Raw genomic sequence first — 13,284 nt, 5'->3', positions numbered from 1 at the left:
AAGTTATTCAGAGCAAATTCATGTTTAATATTATATAATAGGTGGCTTGATCTATCTATTTTTTCATTAAATACAGTGCTTTTTCCCCGTTGTCTTTTTCAACTTGAAACAAGGTGGTCAATAGCAGGTTTTTGCTGTTGTCTATGGCTTTATGTTTCTTATTGCATTCTTTTGCATGCCCTTTCTCCACATCGATAGCAATGGCCGGTGAGATCTCTGATGTTTTATGCGTTATATGGGCCAAACTCAACGCATTTGATACATCGCACAGATGTTAAGTTCCCGGATCCTCATTAACCCATCCTCTTATTATCTTATTTGCGCCGAGGAATTTAAGGAGATTGCCAAAGGAAACTAATAAGGGCAATTTGTGTTTCGTCATTCAATCGTCGGCTGAATTTGATAGCACTACGTTCTAATACTGGCTGTCGTTTCCTTAGCTAGGTCTCTAAATTAAGCGTAACTGTTTGCGCTAGGATCTTTATCTCTGTGCCATATCTTTCAGACCTTATTGCGTTCTTTGTTTTAGCAGAAGTGATGATGATATTATTTGTATGTACGCACCCACGTTTATTTTTGTACGAATTCACATGTTTTAAATATGCTTTCAGTGAAATAAACAGTAATGTATTCTTATTTAGCATGATAATTTATTTTATGTGGGTTTTAAATAGCTATAACGGCAAAAATACAGCACATCAAAAGATTTTATATACCATAAATGGGCATTTGATTATAAACAATGGCGCCTTATATATTTTGATATTTTAGAAGCATGTCTAAACATCTGATATCTAGCTGAAAAATTTGTTAATTTTGAGCATTGAGCTTGTTGTGGTGAACAATTACGACAGTTTTCAAAATAACTTCTCAAGAGCAGCGAAATGAAAATATGTATTACTATAGATTTTTTAAACAAATTGGATATATATAGCTACTTTTATATACGCAAACTCAAACGTTTTTATACTTTGCAATTAGAATAAGTATAACAGATATTTTATACATATATTTTATATATATATATTATGTGTATATAAACTGGTCCATAATGACAATGCAAATTTTCATTATTCGTGCCCTAACCAAGAGCTCAAGTTTACTACCATATCAAAAATTTGTGTATCACTCGTACAAGGTGCTTTCCAAAGTAAACGGGACTTTTTGAATCTAGCGCACCCTGGTGGCGCCATCTATATGTCGATTGGTGCGAATCTGCTGTCTTTGTCGATTGTCTAGTGAGAATTTCATGACATTTCATTGATTGGAAGTGAAGTTATTGCGTTTTAAGTGTCAGTATTTTTGTGTTATCTGTGCGAAAATTAGCTTCGAACAAAGAGCCAGCATTAAATTTTGTTTTAAAATTGGCAAAACTTTTTCCAAAACATTTCAATTGATTAAACAAATTTATGGCGACGATTGCCTATCCCGTAGCAGAGTGCACGAATGGTTTCAACGTTTTCAAAGTGGTCGTGACGATCAACATGTGGGCCAATCAAAATCCGTGATCACCGGAAATTCCATCGAAACTGTACGTGAATTCATCAAAAATCAGCAGGAATCATCATTAAAATTCACGGAAGTGGAATTGAACATCTCAAGAACATCGATTTATCTTATTTTGACCGAACTTTTGGATTTACGAAAGGTGTGTACACGGTTTGCTCTGCACAAATTGACTGACGTCCAAAAATTGCTATATTGCTCAGAATCCAACATTCGATCGACGCTTGTGACCGATTATTTGACCAAAAATTACATTTGAACCATTAACCACTCCCCCTATTCACCTGATATGGTAGATGCCATTCAAAAGGCCATAACGGCCAACGAGCTAAAACACTCGTTCGACATGCTTTTGGACCGTGCAAAAAGCTGTATTGAAGCTTAAGGATTTTTAATAAAATAAATTGAGGTTAGACGCACGTTTACTTGCACTACAATTGTTTAAATATTTATTATTGTAATGATGATTGAAAAAAAGTTTAAATGCAAGAACATCGATAAATTAATGATAATTTAAATATGATATTCAAATATTTATTCAAACTTAACAAAATTGTGTTTTTCAAACATTTTCTTAAGCTACTCAAAAAAAGGTGCCTTTTTCTTGGTCATTAGAATAGACGCACATAAGCTTTTAAATTTTTTATAAGAAAAAAAATTTTTTTCAAATTTCATACAAATTTCCTTCTGTATTTCGAAGTTATAAATTTGCTTCCTGACCTGAAGAACATTGCTTTTCTTTAATTTTTCTCCCTATAATGGTGAACACTTCCTTGAAGTTTGTTTGCGCTTCTGATCACTGCCCCAACTTCAGCGAATTCCTCTATAAAATGATAAGTATAATTGGAAAACTTCTATTGGACAATTTTTAAGAAAAAATTTGTTTTTGTCGAATGTGGTTTCATCCCATTTTTAAACAATTTAAATTATTTTTTATACACAAAGACAAAATTATCTAAGAAGCTTAGAACCTTTAGAAACTAAATTTCCATATACTTTTGCGTTGTGGGTTTGGTCAAGTTTTTACTTATAGTAGTTTAAGTCCATATTTTGGTGTTTTTATTAAGTCAGTTGAAACAATAATAAAGTTTCCTAAATAAAACTCTACAACCGAAAAATCTTTTGGATTCATTTTACTTTAAAAATATATTTTCCGAATAGTTTTATGACGCACTATAGCAATTATATGGGAGAAAGAAAAAATTCCGCCAATTTTATCCATTTTGGGTGCAAAGATACTCTCATATTAGAAACATGCGCTCTCTCAATTCCATAAAAATATTTCTCATATTGGCTGAATAAATTTACAGCACATCTCGGTAAACAATATTGACGGACTTATTGTTTTTTTAAATTTAAAAATATTTCTAGCTATCGATACACGCAGGCAACCCACGTACTGTTGTCTTTAGGATAAGCAAGAGGTGTCGAGGCGAATTACGGCTTTTTTAATTTGATGGAGAAAGACACTTTTAGCAAATTATACCAGTTTGGTCTTTCCAGTAAAAGTAAGGTGGCTTGGGCGATGTCCAGTCTGAGCTTTGTGATATATACTAAGCATTCAATTAAAATAAAGAACTGTAATTGACACAGAGGATTGCAGTAGCAAGGGACATCTGTTGGGAGCGTCTCCCCGCCCTTTTATAAGTTTAATGTACACATCTTGTATGATAACTCCGCCCCCTCCACATATAACGGTATTGTTTAAAACTAACGAGATGATATGTGAGAGATTTTAGTTAGCCGATATAAAACTTTTAAGTAAAATCAATATATCTATGTATATATCTATGTACATATATATATGACGTGTATATCACGACGCAGAGAACGTAAAAATATTTTTGGACATGATTAGTGAGTTTCACCACTCCCATCTTCGAAGGAGAAATTTGTACAGAGAAGAGCGGTGAATAAAAATTATGGTCAGAACTATATATATACTTGTACTTGTACATATATTGTTATTACAGATGTACTATATGTTAGCTTTTTAGCTTATATTTTTGTACGTTTACAATTCTATGTATTCATATCTATTCTTTATGTGAATATTTATGAATACAGGTGCAATTGAGTACATTTTAATTATTATACTATTTTAAATCCATATTTGTAGTTAATAGGTAAATTAGGCTTATTTTTATACTATAGCAACGACTTGCTAAAGAGTATTATAGTTTTGTTCACCTAACGGTTGTACCTATCACCTAAAACTAAATATAGGGTTATATAATTACATATATAAATGATCAGGATAACGGAAAAGTTGAAAACCGGTTGACTGTCCGTCCGTCCGTCCGTCCGTCCCTGCAAGTTGCAACTTGAGTAAAAATTGAGATACTACTTTTATCAAATTGAAAGGTGAATTTGTCCATTTTATCTCCTTCAAACTAATCCCCTCCGGCTGCAATACACATATGACAACGAATTCTCCAGTCATCATAGCACCTGAAAAAATACTCCGCCGTGATGACCATCAGAGCCTTTTTCGATTTAGCTTTTTTATCCTCAATTGAGTATAAATTAAAAATTCAAAATTTGATCACAGTAGTATATCAATGAAACTTGGTATGTGGGTTCCTTTGGACAAACAAATTTCCAGCTCCTAAATGGGCGTAATCGGACCACTGCCACGCCCACAAATCCCCATTAGCCGAAAACATATAAAGTGCTGTTACTAAGCACTAAATTGTGATATAAAGCTGGTACAAAGGATCTCAGTAGCAAAGGGATCCTATGGGCGAAATTTTTTGAAAAAGTGGGCGTTGCCCCGCCCTCTAACAAGTTTAATGTACATATCTCCTAAACCGCTTAACCCTGGTTGAGACCAACGGTCTGATACACTTAGTCGAGACCAATGGTGCTTGGCTAGGCCAAGTGGTGTTTACATACATTTGTATGGAAATACGTGTTGTATTTACGCTCATATATGTACAATATAGATACATTTTTGAAATTTCTTACGTCTCGATTTGGTTGAAATCAAATTGACTGCCTTGTTCACGCTTGGCGTGGCAATAGCGTTCACATAAAATGTAACATTTTGAGAAAAATTGCATTTTTTCTTAACCTTTTAAAACGCTCTAGCGGCTAAAGTATTTGATCTAGGTGAGTCAAATAAATTGCACTGGTTAGGTAATTTAGAGAGCTTTCAGAGAGTGTATAACTCGCCCCAAGGCCCCACCGGGGGCGTGGCAATAGGCGAAAATGGGTTTTCACCATGTCCCCCTTTTGTTTCACTACAGTTGGAAATGTATGAGGCCGGGGGTAATTAAAACCATTTTGCGAGTTAGTTCACCCCTGGGGCTTTCAGGAAAGCCCTCAACCTCCCCTCTATCCCAGGGGCGTGGCAATAGCGTTCGCAAAAATTTAACATTTTGAGAAAAATTACATTTTTCTTAACCTTTAAAACGCTCTAACGGCTAAAGTACTTGACCTAGATAAACATTCAAACCAATTTGGACATGAAGCGAACATGAAAACAGATAAATCAACCGTGCGAAGTGATAGAAACATACCAAAGTTCATATATTTTCATACAAAATACATGGGGTCTAGCCAAGCACCATTGGTGCACTAAGATGTAAATTATAATATCCTTTTTTCGTTCTTTTCGATACGATATTCTTGAATTTTTTTTTCTGAATTCTATAGACAATAAAATTCTAGGAAGCTACCTGGAAGCGCAAGTCGTTTGCTACACTCTAAATATATTTAAATAACATTTAAAAACAAAATCTGCCTGGCCAGACCCGAGGGTCTCGATGAGGGTTAAGCTACAGCAACCAAATTTGCTGAGTACAAATTTTACAAGAACTTCTACTGACAGTCTGAAAATGGATGAAATCTGAGGATAGCCCCGCTCACTCCCCATATAACGGTACTGTTAAAAACTACTAAAAGCGCGATTAATCAATAACTAAATACGCCAAAGACACTATATTTTACCACCGAGATGGCGTGAGAGAGTTTTATGGGAGGTGGTGTGGAAATTACCGATTTCGACACACATTAGTACATGGCATTCGTTTTATATCCATATGTCACGTTGTGAGAATGAGCGAAATCGGACAATAACAACCCCTACTTCCCATATAGCACAATTTTAAATTCTTCTTGATTCATTTACTTTCCAGTACACAAACCAATAAGCAAATAATACATATAACGGGATTAAATTTTGCACGAATAATGTTTTTAGTGTATGCCACCTTATGACCAAAAATTGTTCAAATCCAACAAAAACTGTTCAAATCACTAGGTACCGAATATTTAATCAATGTTTAAGATATATAATTGAAACTCGGGGTTAATCCTTTTCTTATAATGGTATTTCGGGATGTCAAAAATGGGTTGATTCGGACAAATTTTACTCATAACAGTGTATCTTGACTTACCCCCATATAATTAATATCAGGATTTTTGAACATCCGACTGACTTTACTATATATAATTAGTTTTTTAGTAAGTGGCATGTTAGTAGCATGTCGATACTACCCCAACTTCCACATACTACGTACAATGGTTGGGCCATACTTTTTCCGTGATGATTAAGACCAACACGTTACTGTGAATGATAACCGAATATTTTTGAACCGAATTGGATGATATGGACTTAAACAGTATGTGGTTCCAACAGGACGACAACACAAGCCACACAGCGGATGTCACAATCGATTTATTGAAAACCAAGTTTGGTGAACGTGTTATCTCACGAAATGGCCCAGTCAGTTGGCCCCCTTGGTCGTGCGATTTGACGCCGTTAGACTATTTCCTGTTGGGCTACGTCAAGTCTATGGTGAATGCAAACAAGCCAGTGACGACTGATAAACTTCTTACGAACATCGAACGTGAAATTGCAGCAGTATCGGCCAATTCATGCTTGAAAATCAACGAAAATTTGATACAGCGTCTGGACTTCTACAAGTGTGCCCGTGGTAGCCATGCAAAAGAAATCGAAATTCATACATTACGGCATCGAATGTACTTTCACAGAAATAAAGAATTTCATTGATATCCTAAAACGTTTTTGTTTTATTTTAAAAAACTTTTGTAGCGCTTTTATTGAAAAACCCGTTCTTTTGAGCAAGAAGGGGGTTTGAAACTTTTTCAACAGGTTCAAGTGTGATCTGTGATATAAGTATTGTCCCTGCCTATTACAATACCTATTTTGAGCAGGTTATTCCAGTTAGACGTTGTAAAGGATTGTTGTGATCCTTAATCTATTAAGGGCCTAAATTTAAACAGTTATCCTTGGTTTCCGAGCGAGACGACTGCTGTGGGTAGTAAAACCCAGCTTTGAATTTGCGCTGTGCTTTTAATGCCTTTGAGCAGCATGCGGCTTTTTGACCTGTTTCGATATTTGATGTTGGAACTAAACTCGTGTCTCTTTTCATATTTGCGACGTTTAAAAGTGACTTGTAAAAATTTTTATACAAAAGAATGGAATTAAGCCCTTTTCGACACTAAACATAATTGAATTTGCTTTCGCCCTTTCCCTAAGGGTATGCGCTTGTTACAAGCAGATTATACACAGTTCTTGTGTTCGTCATCAGATTTCCTTTATTAAACATTCCTTAGTTACATTTGAAGTTAACTGAAGTTAACTTTAAACTTAAATGACTTTTAAAGGAGTGAGTATATCGAAAAATTGTCAAGACTTTTTTTGTAGAGCATTCAATTCTGTACAAGAATATGACTTTTTTATTCCTACAAACGAAAAAGTTCCATAGAAAAACAAATGTTCGTAAAAAGTTGCAAAATCGCATATTATTTAATTGGGAAATGTATCGTGTTTGGGGCAAGGTTTATTGTGAAAAATAAGAGCTTTTTATGGTCTGATATTTTTTTTTAGATGGAAAACTAAAAGTTTAGGGGCGTCTCGTCGAAAATAATCAATTTGGTAAATAACGGTCACCCTAATGTACATGTATGTCACGTACTACTATTGTACTAAATAAATCACCTTATAAAATCAGGAGCGATTCAAGTTCTTATCAGGTCATCAATCTCCTTTCAGTCCTTGGAAAAGTTCTGGAAAGAGTTATGGCGGAACGGTTTTAGCAGCTAACGTGAGGTATACGGTCGAATAGGCAGTATGGGTTCAGGAAACGACGCAGCATAGAGGATGCTTGGTTTTACTTTCAGAATGCAGTTAGGGAAAATGTCGCATATATACTGTGTATTAAGTTCTATAGTACTGTTAGTAATCTTTCATATCTATTCAAGGAGTTCAAAGCGAGCGAGGCCACGCGAAAGGCTGGAATTTTATATATGTATTTGGATAAATGTGTATACATCAGCAGGTCGATTTTTTTTTATAATATCGACTATGCTGGAAATATTCTATGGATCATTTTGAACAATTTTGCTTACGACGGGTCTAAAATCAGTTTCAAGACTGCGGTTTTTAAGGCGATAAACATACACATTTGGGCTTTAGTTGCAACATGTGGGCTAAAAAAGTCGAAGGCCAACATTGAATTTCTTTCATAAAATTTGATTGTCTTATTCACTACATTTATCTTCAAAATTTTCCAGTACCATTGAAAGCAAATTTCTTCTTCTTTTTAATTGGCGTAGACACCGCTTATGCGATTATAGCCGAGTTAACAACAGCGCGCCAGTCCTTTCTTCTTTTCACTACGTGGCGCCAATTGGATATTCCAAGCGAAGCCAGGTCCTTCTCCACTTGGTCCTTCCAACGGAGTGGAGGTCTTCCTCTTCCTCTGCTTCCCCCGGCGGGTACTGCGTCGAATACTTTCAGAGCTAGAGGGTCTTCGTCCATTCGGACAACATGACCTAGCCAGCGTAGCCGCTGTCTTTTAATTCGCTGAACTATGTCAATGTCGTCATATATCTCATACAGCTCATCGTTCCATCGAATGCGATATTCGCCGTGGCCAACGCGCAAAGGACCATAAATCTTTCGCAGAACTTTTCTCTCGAAAACTCGCACTGTCGACTCATTAGTTGTTGTCATCGTCCAGGCCTCTGCACCATATAGCAGGACGGGAATTAAGAGCGACTTATAGAGTTTGGCTTTTGTTCGTCGAGAGCGGACTTTACTTTTCAATTGCCTCCTCAGTCCGAAGTAGCACCTGTTGGCAAGAGCAATCCTGCGTTGTATTTCCAGGCTGATATTTTTGGTGGTGTTAATACTGGTTCCTAAATAGACGAAATTATCTACGACTTCAAAGTTATGACTGTCACCGGTGACGTGGTAGCCAAGTCGGCAATGCAACTACTGTTTGTTTGATGAGAAGAGATTTTTCGTCTTGCCCTCGTTCACTGCCAGACCCATTTTCTGTACATCCTTGTCCAGCCTGGAGAAAGCAAAACTAACGCCGCGGGTGTTGAGGCCGATAATATAAATATCATCGGCATACGCCAGCAGCTGTACACTCTTATAGAAGATGGTACGTTCTCTATTTAGTTCTGCAGCTCGAACTATTTTCTAGAAAAGCAGGTTGAAGAATACGCTCGATAGAACCTTATATGCGATGTTGAGGAGGCTAATCCGACGGTAGTTGGAGCAGATTGTGGGGTCTTCCTTTTTATGGATTGACCATAGCACACATAAATTCCAATCGTTGGGCATGCTTTCGTCCGACCATATTTTACAAAGAAGCTGATGCGTGCTCCCTATCAGTTCTTCTCCGCCGTATTTGAATAGCTCGGCCGGCAATCCATCGTCTCCCGCCGCTTTGTTGTTCTTCAGGCGGGTAATTGCTATTTGAACTTCTTCATGGTCGGGCAATGGAACGTCGGCTCCATCGTCATCGATTGAGGAATCGGGTTCGCCTTCTCCTGGCGTTGTGCGTTCACTGCCATTCAGCAGGCTGGAGAATTTAAGTATGCTCTGGGCATCGGTGGCTAGATCACCATTGGAGGTTCTTCAAGAGTGTGCTCCGGTCTTGAAACCTTCTGTAAGCCGCCGCATTTTTCTTCGTAGAATTTTCGAGCATTGCCCCAGTCGGCCACCTTATCAATCTTTTCGAACTCACGCATTTTGGCCTCTTTCTTTTTCTGTCTGCAAATGCGTCTTGCTTACCTCTTCAACTCTCGGTGTCTATCCCATCCCGCACGTGTTGTGGTCCACCGTAACGTTGCGAGGTAGGCAGTCTGTTTTCTCTCCGCTGCGACACGGCACTCTTCGTCGTACCAGCTGTTCTTTTGCACTTTCCGAAAACCAATGGCTTCGGTTGCAGCTGTACGTAAGGAATTTGAAATGCCGTCCCACAGTTCCCTTATACCAAGTTGTTGACGAGTGCTCTCAGAGAACAGGAGTGTAAGCCTAGTAGAAAATCGTTCGGCTGTCTGTTGTGATTGCAGCTTCTCGCCGTCGAACCTTCCTTGTGTTTATTGGCGTGAGTTTTTTGCTGCACAGAGGCGGGTGCGAATCTTGGCTGCAACAAGATCCGAGTCGATGTTAGGACCTGGGAGCCCACGCACATCTAAAACACTGGAGACGTGTCTTTCGTCTATCACAACATGATCGATCTGGTTGGTGGCTTTTCGATCCGGAGACGGCCAGGTAGCTTAATAAATCTTCTTGTGCTGGAATCTAGTACCACAGATAACCATATTTCGGGCCCCGGCGAATTCGATCAGCCTCAATCCGTTTCGTTGTGGAGGCTGAATTTGCCGACCGTAGTGCCAAATATACCTTCTTTGCCACCCTTCTTTGCCAAATATACCTTCTTTGCCCACCCACGTTCTTTGCCAAGCACGATTTTGACATCGTGGCGGGGGCAGCTCTCATAAGCTCGCTCCAAGCGCTCATAGAAGGCATCTTTGGTCACATCGTCCTTCTCTTCCGTCGGGGCGTGGGCGCAAATCAGCGATATGTTGAAGAACATCGCTTTGATGCGGATTGTGGCTAGACGTTCATTCACCGGATTGAATGATAGTACTCGGCGACGGAGTGTCTCTCCCACCACGAATCCTACACCAAAGTTGTGCTCCTTTATATGGCCACTGTAGTGAATGCCACAAGGACCTACTCGTCTCTGTCCTTGTCCCGTCCATCGCATTTCTTGGACGGCGGTGATGTCAGTCTTCACTCTAACGAGGACATCAACCAGCTGTCCAGTGGCAGCTTCCCAATTAAGGGACCGGACATTCCAGGTGCATGCCCTTAAATCGTAGTCCTTATTTCGTTTGCCATGGTCGTCATCAAAAGGGGGTCACATATTCGAGGCTTGTTGTTCCTTTTCATTGGGGGTGTTATTTACGTGGCGGGTCCAAACCCAGCGCACAACCCTATGTAGGGGATGTTTCGCCTTCTCAATTTAGCTCGCCTTCTAAAGGATGTTCTTAGGCCACCCAGAGGATATTTGGTCAAAGACCGGAAGTCGTGAGCTGCTTGAGCCATATGTAAAAGAATCGTTTCTGGCCACTCCCAAGTGAATGGCGATCAGAGAACTTTCCTCACTTCGACTCTTTAGGGCGTCCACTGCGTTCATCGTATTCGGTGCTTATTTCGCCTCGTTAAATCTTAACAAACCACTTTTCAACATTTGATTTGCTTGGTGCAGAGTTCAAATAATGTTGCTCAATCCAAACCTTGGAATTTTTACACCCAAAAATCAATGCTTTGTTAACACACGAAATTCCGTTTGATCCATTTTTCGTAAACTAACAAAAGTAGCATTACTCAAAATGCAATACTCTATGAACTAATTGTTCGACACCTGCCAATTTGTACACGTATCATTTAAATGTAGAAGCTAACTTACTAATAGCGCAAACAACGAAAAACGCTACTCCCTCCTTAGTTGCCTTATTTAGCGAGCAAAATGTGTCAAAAGTTGAGCCCGTGGTAAAAACGCAGAAATCCGCCATCTTCTTTTGTTTTATTTTGAACAATGTTGCCATTGCTCAATACGTATTTGTATATAGTTTTGTACATATCTAAGTTTTCAATTACAATTTTTCATAATAGAAAAAATTTCAAAACTGAAAACAAACTATTAAATATAGTTTATATATTTATAAATAATAGCATTCGAGACTGATTTTGAGTTATTTTAAGAAAATTTCAGACATATTGAAGGCAACTTTTATAATTTCCACAGTATATCGAGATTGGTAACCCTGCGTTGTGAGAGAGCAATCAGCTGACACGTTTCTACGACAAAAATCCAAATGCCGTGGAAATCTACTAGCGGAAACAGCCAAAAACGCTATTCCCTTCCTTCCTTTGCCTTCCTTAGCGAGCAAAATTTGTTAAAAGTTGAGCACATAGGAAAAACGTAGAAATCAGCTGTTCTCTTTTGTTTACATTTCATTTATTTAACATTTCATATAATTCAAAAAATTGTGTCAGGAGCAATATGGAAGTGGACAATAGCAGTGAAATGTTTTTAAGTTTGTGCGAATTTTTATATGTATATACTTTATATAAAAACAAAAAAGGAAAGAGAAGGTACCAAATTCGCCCAATCAATAAAAACTGGATCTTTTGCGGTTACCAGTTAAAAACTTTTCTGGTAATGAAAAACAGCGAACCAGAACAACTTTTTTTGCATACAAGGATGCCGCCGGAAATCTATAATTTGCTTCCCAATTTAGTATGGAAATCCGTGAAGAAGCCAAGGCAGCGGATTAGACCCGAGGAAAGGCTCTCGTTGGTATTACTGTAAGTTGATTGTATTGTGTATTGGTTGTGTATATATGTACATATGTACTTTTCTTACAATTGTATTTGTCACAAGGCGTGTCGGTGCAATTGATGGCAAGCACGTTGCCATTAAGTGCCCGGCCAATTCCAATTCGATGTTCTACAATTATGAAAAATTATTTATCATCATTTTTTTGGCTCTATGTGATACGAAATATACGTTCACAGCAGTTAGTATTGGCAGCTATGGAAGTCAAAGTGACGGAGGTACTGTATGTGAAATTGTTTAACATTCGAGTATAATACATTTCTGTTATTATTTATGCAGGAATCTTTCGACTTACTCCATTTCGTCATGCATTAATACAAAACACTCTGACTTTGCCACCACATGTGCCACTGTCTGACGTGTCACCCGAATCATTTCCTTACTTTTTCGTTGGAGATGCTGCATTCCCATTACGAAGTAATTTAATGTGCCCGTTTCCCGGAGCTAATCTAACACACACGAAACGCCTTTTCAATTATCGATTGTCACGCGCTCGTATAGTCATAGAAAATTCCTTTGGTATATTGACTGCCCGATGGAAAATTTTGAAAACAACGATTGAATGTAATCCAGAAAATTGTGAAAAAATTGTGTTGGCTTACTTGTAGTTCGAGTGGAAGGACATAACATTGTTCATGCCGGTGAGTGGCGCCGCGAAAATTAAAACAACTCTTTACGACCAATGCGAACTTAGGTGCGTAGAGGTCCTTCAAATGCGTTTAACTTACGGCAGGGACATGAAGAGGGAAGTGAGAGCAATGTATTTTAACACACCATGTTTACAAATGAGAGCGCCCGCTTATATGGGAAGTTGAACTGTGGGTAATAACTGTAAAATTGCCTAACAATTTTAAGTTTCTTTCTAATTACTATAAATTTATAAAATGTAAGACAAATAACAAAAAGTATAATAAATATTTTATTTTAGTAATCATTTTTTTTAATATGTCTTTATAACAGCATTTAATTTAGTTTATTTCAAATAATAAATTCTATGTTTGGTTTGATCTCATTTGCTGTAGCTACACGCATTATTGTACCAAAATTTAAATCAGATAAACTACTTCTTATTTTATGTTTGTTTAATTTCATTATTGAAAAA

The sequence above is a fragment of the Bactrocera tryoni genome, unplaced genomic scaffold (assembly GCF_016617805.1).
Source record: "Bactrocera tryoni isolate S06 unplaced genomic scaffold, CSIRO_BtryS06_freeze2 scaffold_208, whole genome shotgun sequence".
Taxonomy (NCBI): domain Eukaryota; kingdom Metazoa; phylum Arthropoda; class Insecta; order Diptera; family Tephritidae; genus Bactrocera; species Bactrocera tryoni.
The sequence above is the reverse complement of the archived record's forward strand: the minus strand, read 5'-3'. Positions refer to the sequence as shown.